Raw genomic sequence first — 7,070 nt, 5'->3', positions numbered from 1 at the left:
GTGTTGGTTCATGTGATCTTTCACTGAACTAGGCAGATAAAAAAATGTTGCATTAAAGATAGAAGTGATATTTTGTGTTTAGTAATTCCAACATCATGAAATGACTTTTTTCAATACTTGAAGTTATTTCCACATTCATGAGCCATCACAGAACAGAGGAAATAAACCTGAAACTTGTTGCTGGATGGATTTTTCCGACTAATCTAGTTTTATTCATCAACTTGGTGCTTGTATGAAGGAGGGCAGCTTTGTCCAGCTGCTCAGCATCACTGCTGGTCTTGAACCTTTCTGAAGCTTACATTTCTCACTGAAGGTCTTCAGAGTTGTAATGAAGGACGCAAGACCATGTTCTCTTCAGATTGGTTAAAATACTTTCATTTACCTTCTCAATAAAAAAATACTCTATTATTTTTACTATTTTTCCCCTAAACTGTCTGTAGGACACAACAGATCTAAATGAAGCATTTCTACTGTAGATGATAGGAATGCAACATACTGTATTTGTCATTTGTAACCTTGTCAATAAATGATGGTTGTTTTATGTAGCTAACAAAGTCTTCCCTGTTTCTTTCTGACAGATTTGTGTCACTCTGCCAAGAAGAAACCCACTGACGTCTGAAGGTATGTTCTTCATTTCTTTGCTCTGGTGTTTGTTTGAAGCGGACCCATTCACCAAGGCTTCTTCACTTGGATCCATTTTTTCTTTTTTTTACTTTCCATCTTTTCATAAACTCATTTCAGCAGTTTTCTTTCCGTTTCTTGTAGTAATTTGCTTTACCTTTATAGCTAATAGAATTATTTTTCAAATGCATTTAGCTTGTGTTTGCCTGCAGACGCTTGTTAAGCTGTGTTTATAAAAAATGCTCATTTAATATTATCTCATGCTTAAAAATGAAGTTTACAATGTATTTGCCCTTTGGGCATGTGTTTCCAAAGTCACACAATCATCTCTTCACATCTTCAACACTAAATCAACTGGGAAAAAAGTTGAATGCATTAAAAGGCCGAGCTAATCGATCCTGGCCGTGCTTATCAGTGACTGTCAGGCTGACGAGCCGATCTCAGGACTGCACAGTCGGCTGGAAACTGGAACAAGACAAATGTGTACAAACATTCAGGAGGTCAGGCAAGGACCTCGCTAACAAACCCATCACTGAGCGTGTCAGTCCAACAGACTGAAACATCACAGCCAAGTGGATCAAGAGAAAAATATGTATTGTGATTATTGTTATCAGGCTGAACAATCACTCAATCAAATCAAACACCAACACATAAACACATAAAACCCTCTGAGTTTGGATTGACTGTAATGAGACATGTGTCATGTCTTTTTGACAAGTTTGACTTTAGTAAGTCGTAGTGGTTTTCTAGTTCAACTCCACCCCACCACTCCCTTCTTTTTTTTCCAGACTGAGATTTCAATCAACAAGTCAAGAACTTTGAATTTCAGCCTTTTCCCAGTTTCTAAGTTGTTTTGCACAGTAACTGCACCACATAACGACCGTGTGTAAGAAAGATTCCTGTTCAATTCCAAGTCAATTTTATTTGACCTTTTATTAAAAATAAGTCTTTAAAATGAAAATAGAGAACTTTTAAAATAGGTGTGTCAAAATACTGTTTTCTTTTAGTAAAACACTAAACCATCTTTTGTTTTTCCGTTTTTCTCCTGTTTCACATGCAGACAGCAGTGATCTTCAACAGTAACCTTGGGTTTTTATGGGAATCATCCAGGAGTCTATTCAGGTTATTATGGTGTGCTGGTGAACAGTCAGTGAGGGGATCTGTCACTCTTGGTGTTTAGTTTTAGTTTCTGAGCTCAGTTCAGAGTTTACTGAAACATAATTAGTGTGAAAACATATATTAAAAAGCCCTGTGTGTGAATATGTGAATGAGAAACTTGAGGAACTTTGCAAAACCTGGAGAAGATAAAAACTGAGGATCATTTACCATTTATTTAAAATTTTCTCCCATTTATCTGTTAATTTTTGCTGAATCTCTCCTTTTTTTTGCCCCTTGTGGATGCAGTATGTGTTCCCTGACATTTCCTCATTCAGCTTATAATAAATCTTCATTTCCAAAGGGCTTAGCTTTGCTGTGCTCTGACTGGAGGTTTGACCTTTTGACCTCCATAAAGGGATAAAGGCATATATCCCTTAATAAGACGCATTCATCCAGATGACCTTCCCAGTAACTGTGATAACTTAGCAGCAGGCAAACTGCCAGAGACTTGGTGTTTGACAGTGCGTTAGAATTAGAAAACAGACAAAAGGAGCTTATCTGAGCAGTTCTCAGACCGGAGACCCCTTTGTTTCTGACCATGGTGTCCACCTCCCCCTCCTTTAGATAAGTGCCTTCTTTGGATGCATCACTCTGAACAGAACAGGACAAATTTATTGTTCTGTGTGTCTGGGTTTTCTGCTGTTTCAACTTGAACTTTCCAAACACAGACACAAGGAATGCATATTAAGGCCGAGTTTGAAACCAAGTTGTAGCTGTTTCGGTCAAACTATCTAAATAATGTTATTTGCAGTCTCATGTGATTTCACAAGATGTGATACAAGAGTATTTGTTGTGAATGAGTCTCAGCTTCTACTACATCAAATTTTAGCTTAATACCATCAAAACTGGTGAAGTTATAGCCATTTTTATTGACTAATGTTGATTAGCTGTGGCATCCATCTTGAATCAGGTTCAAAATGAAATCAAGTTCAGAGAGACACATGGCAATTATTTACAGGAAGTCTCTTTAAAATCCATCCAGTGGCTCACAAGATATTTTGCTAACAGAAAAAGTTTACTCTAATAGTTTTAAAACCAGATTTGGCTCAAACAGTTAGTGCTTAGAGTATGTGTGGGAGATCAGACTCAACTACTTTCACACCAAAATAAACCAAGGTTGCTTAGCTGTGGAGGCCATCTTGATGTTTGATTGACTCAAAGAGTTCTTCAGTCGTAGTTTCAATCCACTGGTTCATCAGATACACACAACAGTACAGGCGAACGAATTATCACCGTATCGCCTCTGGCAGTGGGTGATAATTAAGACTCAAATCTATTTCCTGTTCAGTTCTTCTGATAGTTTGTAAGCAGACTGCGTGAGCTCAGCGTTTCTGCAGAATTAACTCTCTGGTGTCCAGAGACACAGCCGTATGTTCATTTCAGTTTCCATTCACAGCGTGTTAAAGTGGTAGTGTGATTGGACATGCATTAAGCACAGTGTAATGGAATGCTTACAAAGGCATCGCTGCACAAGAAGCAGAAAACTGCAGTATATGATTACACAATTAGATAGAACTCCCCTGGAACGATGGAGTGCTCAGAGGTTTTATACCAACACACATCAAAAAGCCCAGTAAAAAAAAAAATAAAACTCTGTTTTCTGATCTAATGATCTGATCTGCTCTGTATAATACACTCAAGCCTGAAGAAGTGCATTAATCGGGTCATGATTGCTCTTCTTAGCGTCCGGGCCTCATTACACATGCATTTATTCCAAGTGCTGCAAGTTCTGGAGAAACTTGATTATTGCTGATTGTGTGGCCACTTCAGTGTGACGGAAATCTGGCTTCCAACATGTAGAAAGACAGATGCAGGCGTTCATTGTTGATAAAGAGCAAGAACTTAGATATTATTCATTTTTAGAGCACTGATTACTTCACAGAAGGTCAAGTGTGGGCTGAAATGAAAGCCTTTGCTTTCTAAATGAAATCAAACCTAATTTAAAAAATAGGAGAAATTATGTTCTTAATCGACAAAAATAGTGTTACTGTGACAAAACTTAGCAAATATTCCAGGCTAGACATGCATTATGCATTTCCTCCGTATCACAGTGGACAAAATGAAGGAAATGCATATCACACTCTGCCTTTCATAGCAGACATTTAAACTAAGATCATCTGCAGCTGTGTTGCTCAAACCTTGTAAATTCCATGATGTGTAATCTTCTTACAGATTGTAATATCTCACCTGTTCTTGCATGATATGTTAGCGCTCAGAACATGTGCTGTGATTGACTCTCAGCTACTACCACACCAAAGGTCTGCTCAGTATTTGTATAGTTATAAATTATATAAGTTATGTAGCCATTTTTATGTAGGCTAAAGTCAGTTAGCTGTGGCAGCCATCTTAAATTGGGATGACTCCAAAAGTTAATCAGTTCTAAATGTACATCCAGTGGTTGCTTTGTATTAAAATCCATCCCCTGGTTCAGGAGATATTTTGCTAACAGACAAACAAAGGTGACTCCAGTAGGCAATGTTTTAAAATATCTAAAATGTACAGAGTTAAGATGGCGTAGCTGAGGCAGCCATCTTGAATTGGGTTGACCCTTAAAGTTAGGTAGTTGCAGATCACCCTGCTGATGACTGTGTTGTGACTTATGAAATGTTTTCCTAACAGTAAAGACCTGCTTTGGTATGGAGTGTGAAGACAGATGAGAAAAAGGAAAGTCCTAAACACATGAACCAGCAGGAGGTGCGCCGTGATAAGGCTTCTTCAGAGCGTAAAGTAACAGAATGCTGTTAAACTCATTACCAATCAGCCTCATATATCTGCAGGAACGGGACACTGATGGGTGTCTGTGAGGACAGATAAGGAGCAGGAAGGATTTTTACAGTTTTAACTCCCTCCACCAGGATCGATCATGCAGCTGCCTGACTGATGCAGCGTCAGATACAGAAACTCTCCCATCAATAATAAACAATAAATACGCTGAGCCGTTCCTGCGTCACACAGACATCAACTTCTTTACAGTTTAATTATTACCAAAAATAATAAGAAAAACAAACTGCTACTTCTTTACTGCCTGTGCCATTTGATTATCTGTCTGCATAATAATGGGTTTGTTAGCAAAATATTTCAATGAAACTCACAGAAAGGAAATATTTGCTGTACAGCTACAACTGGTTGACTTTGGAGACGACCCAGTTCAAGATGGCTGTCACAGTTAATCAGCCTTAGCCTGTGCTAAAATGGCTACACCTGAGTGAAATGTACAGGTATTGAGTTATCCTGTGGTGTGGTGGTAGCTGACAGTCATTCACAACATATGCTAACAGATCAGGTGAGCTGTCTCATGAGACATGCTAAGGTTTGATCAACTAATCATGAAACGATCTCAGCCTAAAACTCTGGCATGACAGGAAGCGGGTGACATGCATTCCTACAACTGAGGCTGGGCTTTTAATAACAAACTGTTTTTCTCCAACAACAGCACAAGTTCCTGTGAAATTAAGCAAAATGAAAGTGTCCCCTGTTTTCCATCTCCTGCTGCCTCTGTGGTCAGTTTCCATGTGAAACCCCATGCTTGGATTGATGTTTGCGCTGCTTATTGCTGCTGCTGTCAGCGGGTGACATGATGTGTTTTGGATTAATAACATCAGCTTCATGTGCAGAAATGAGAGAGCTTCAGATCATTTCAGCTGAACAGAAAATTCAAAGTGAGGAACAGAGACACGATGAAACTATAGTCACTGATGATGAAAAAGTCATGATTGGTGATTACATCCTGCTGACAGAACTAAGACAGGTTTAACAGTTCCTGATTGGAAAATGAGGCTCAATGAAACAGAAAATTCTCAAGAATTAAAAAAAGCCAATAAACCTCTACCATGTCAGTAGGTCTGTAGTGTTTTATAATAATCATTGTTTCCTGTGGGTGGAGATGGAAAGTCTTTCCTAACGCTTCACATTTGTTACAAACTGCTTTGGATGTTGCTCGTGCAATCACGACCTGGGTGATGATGTAACCAGCTGAGCTTTGGGAACGCTGAATGATGAGATCAGGTAACTTTATTTAATTTAAAAGCTTCAACGATCCACCGTCAGGATAAAATGAATTTCACAATGAAGGGAAATTACTTTGAGCTGCTCAGTGGATGCATGAAATGAGATTACAGGTTCAGTTGGATCAACCGGGCCTGCTGCCACAGAACCACCTGCACACAAGAATCAGAAGCAAAATAAAAACAATTATCAATGGTCAATTTGATTTAAATTCTGGCTTTAATCTGCACTGGTTCTGATTCTGCCCCTGCTGCTACGTTTCAAATGTGTCCTGTCAGTGTGATTATCTCAGCCATCTCTTTATTCAGAGCAAATGGAATTAAAGGGCAGCGGGTGATATGCATTACCTGCAGAAATGCATATCACCCGCTGCCCTTCATGGCAGAGTTTGAGCCGTGTAAATGACCTGATGACCGTCTCAGGGGACGGGTGTGTGTGTGCACCGACTCTCACCACAGCCACATCAAGTTTAGCTCATTATCTGTAAAACTGACTGAGACATTTTCTTTAGGCTCAGGTTGATTAGCTGCGGCAGCCATTTTGAATCAGGTTGACTCCAGAGGTTTAGATATGTAGGCAATCATTAATTCCTAAGAGTTTAAGTAAAATCTGTTCAGTGCTTAATGAGATATTTTGCTAACAGACAGTCACAGCTGACTTCAGTAGTTAATGGTCATGTTTTAAAAGCAGGTCTTCTGTAAGTAGCTAATGCTTCCACTGTGTTGGGGATGACTCTTAGCTGCTGTCACACCAAATTTTAGCTCAGTATCTGTAAAATGGACTGAGGTATAGTTATTTTTGTTTGCTAAAATTGCTTAGCTATGGTGGCCATCTTTAATTGGGTCAACTCCAAAAGTTAATCGGTTTTAGATGTATATCCAATAATTACTTTCTGCAAGTTTCATTAAAATTTGTTCAGTGGTTCATGAGATAGTTCGGTAACAGACAGACACATTAACACACACACACACACACACACACAGAAAGAAAGAAATATTACTGTCTGCCTTTTTTACAATATATATAGTGTGTCTATCTTCACACACTGAGAAAGCCACTGAGCAAAAAGAAGAACAGAAGAAGAGAGAATCAGCTGGTAGACATGAAACAATGCAGAGGGACGAGGACATGGAGGAACCCTGTGAGGAAGCAGAGGGACTCTGGGACAGAGGGACGAGAACATGGAGGAACCCTGTGAGGAAGCAGAGGGATGAGGACATGGAGGAACCCTGTGAGAAAGCAGAGGGACGAGGACAGGGAGGAAGCCTGTGAGGAAGCAGAGGGAC

The 7,070-nt window shown here is 39.3% G+C and overlaps 1 protein-coding gene across 1 annotated transcript in view; it reads left to right on the top strand.

Moving 5' to 3' along the window:
- The window catches only part of cdh11 (cadherin 11, type 2, OB-cadherin (osteoblast)), a 116,857-nt gene that overhangs the window by 38,867 nt on the left and 70,920 nt on the right, over nt 1–7,070 (top strand). The window contains exon 2 of the mRNA XM_017432728.3: nt 579–621. The gene's annotated coding sequence lies outside the window, so the exon portion shown is untranslated. The remainder of the gene's footprint in view (nt 1–578; nt 622–7,070) is intronic.

This window comes from Kryptolebias marmoratus, linkage group LG22 (genome assembly GCF_001649575.2).
Source record: "Kryptolebias marmoratus isolate JLee-2015 linkage group LG22, ASM164957v2, whole genome shotgun sequence".
Lineage (NCBI taxonomy): Eukaryota > Metazoa > Chordata > Actinopteri > Cyprinodontiformes > Rivulidae > Kryptolebias > Kryptolebias marmoratus.
This window is presented reverse-complemented; position numbering and strand designations above follow the sequence as displayed.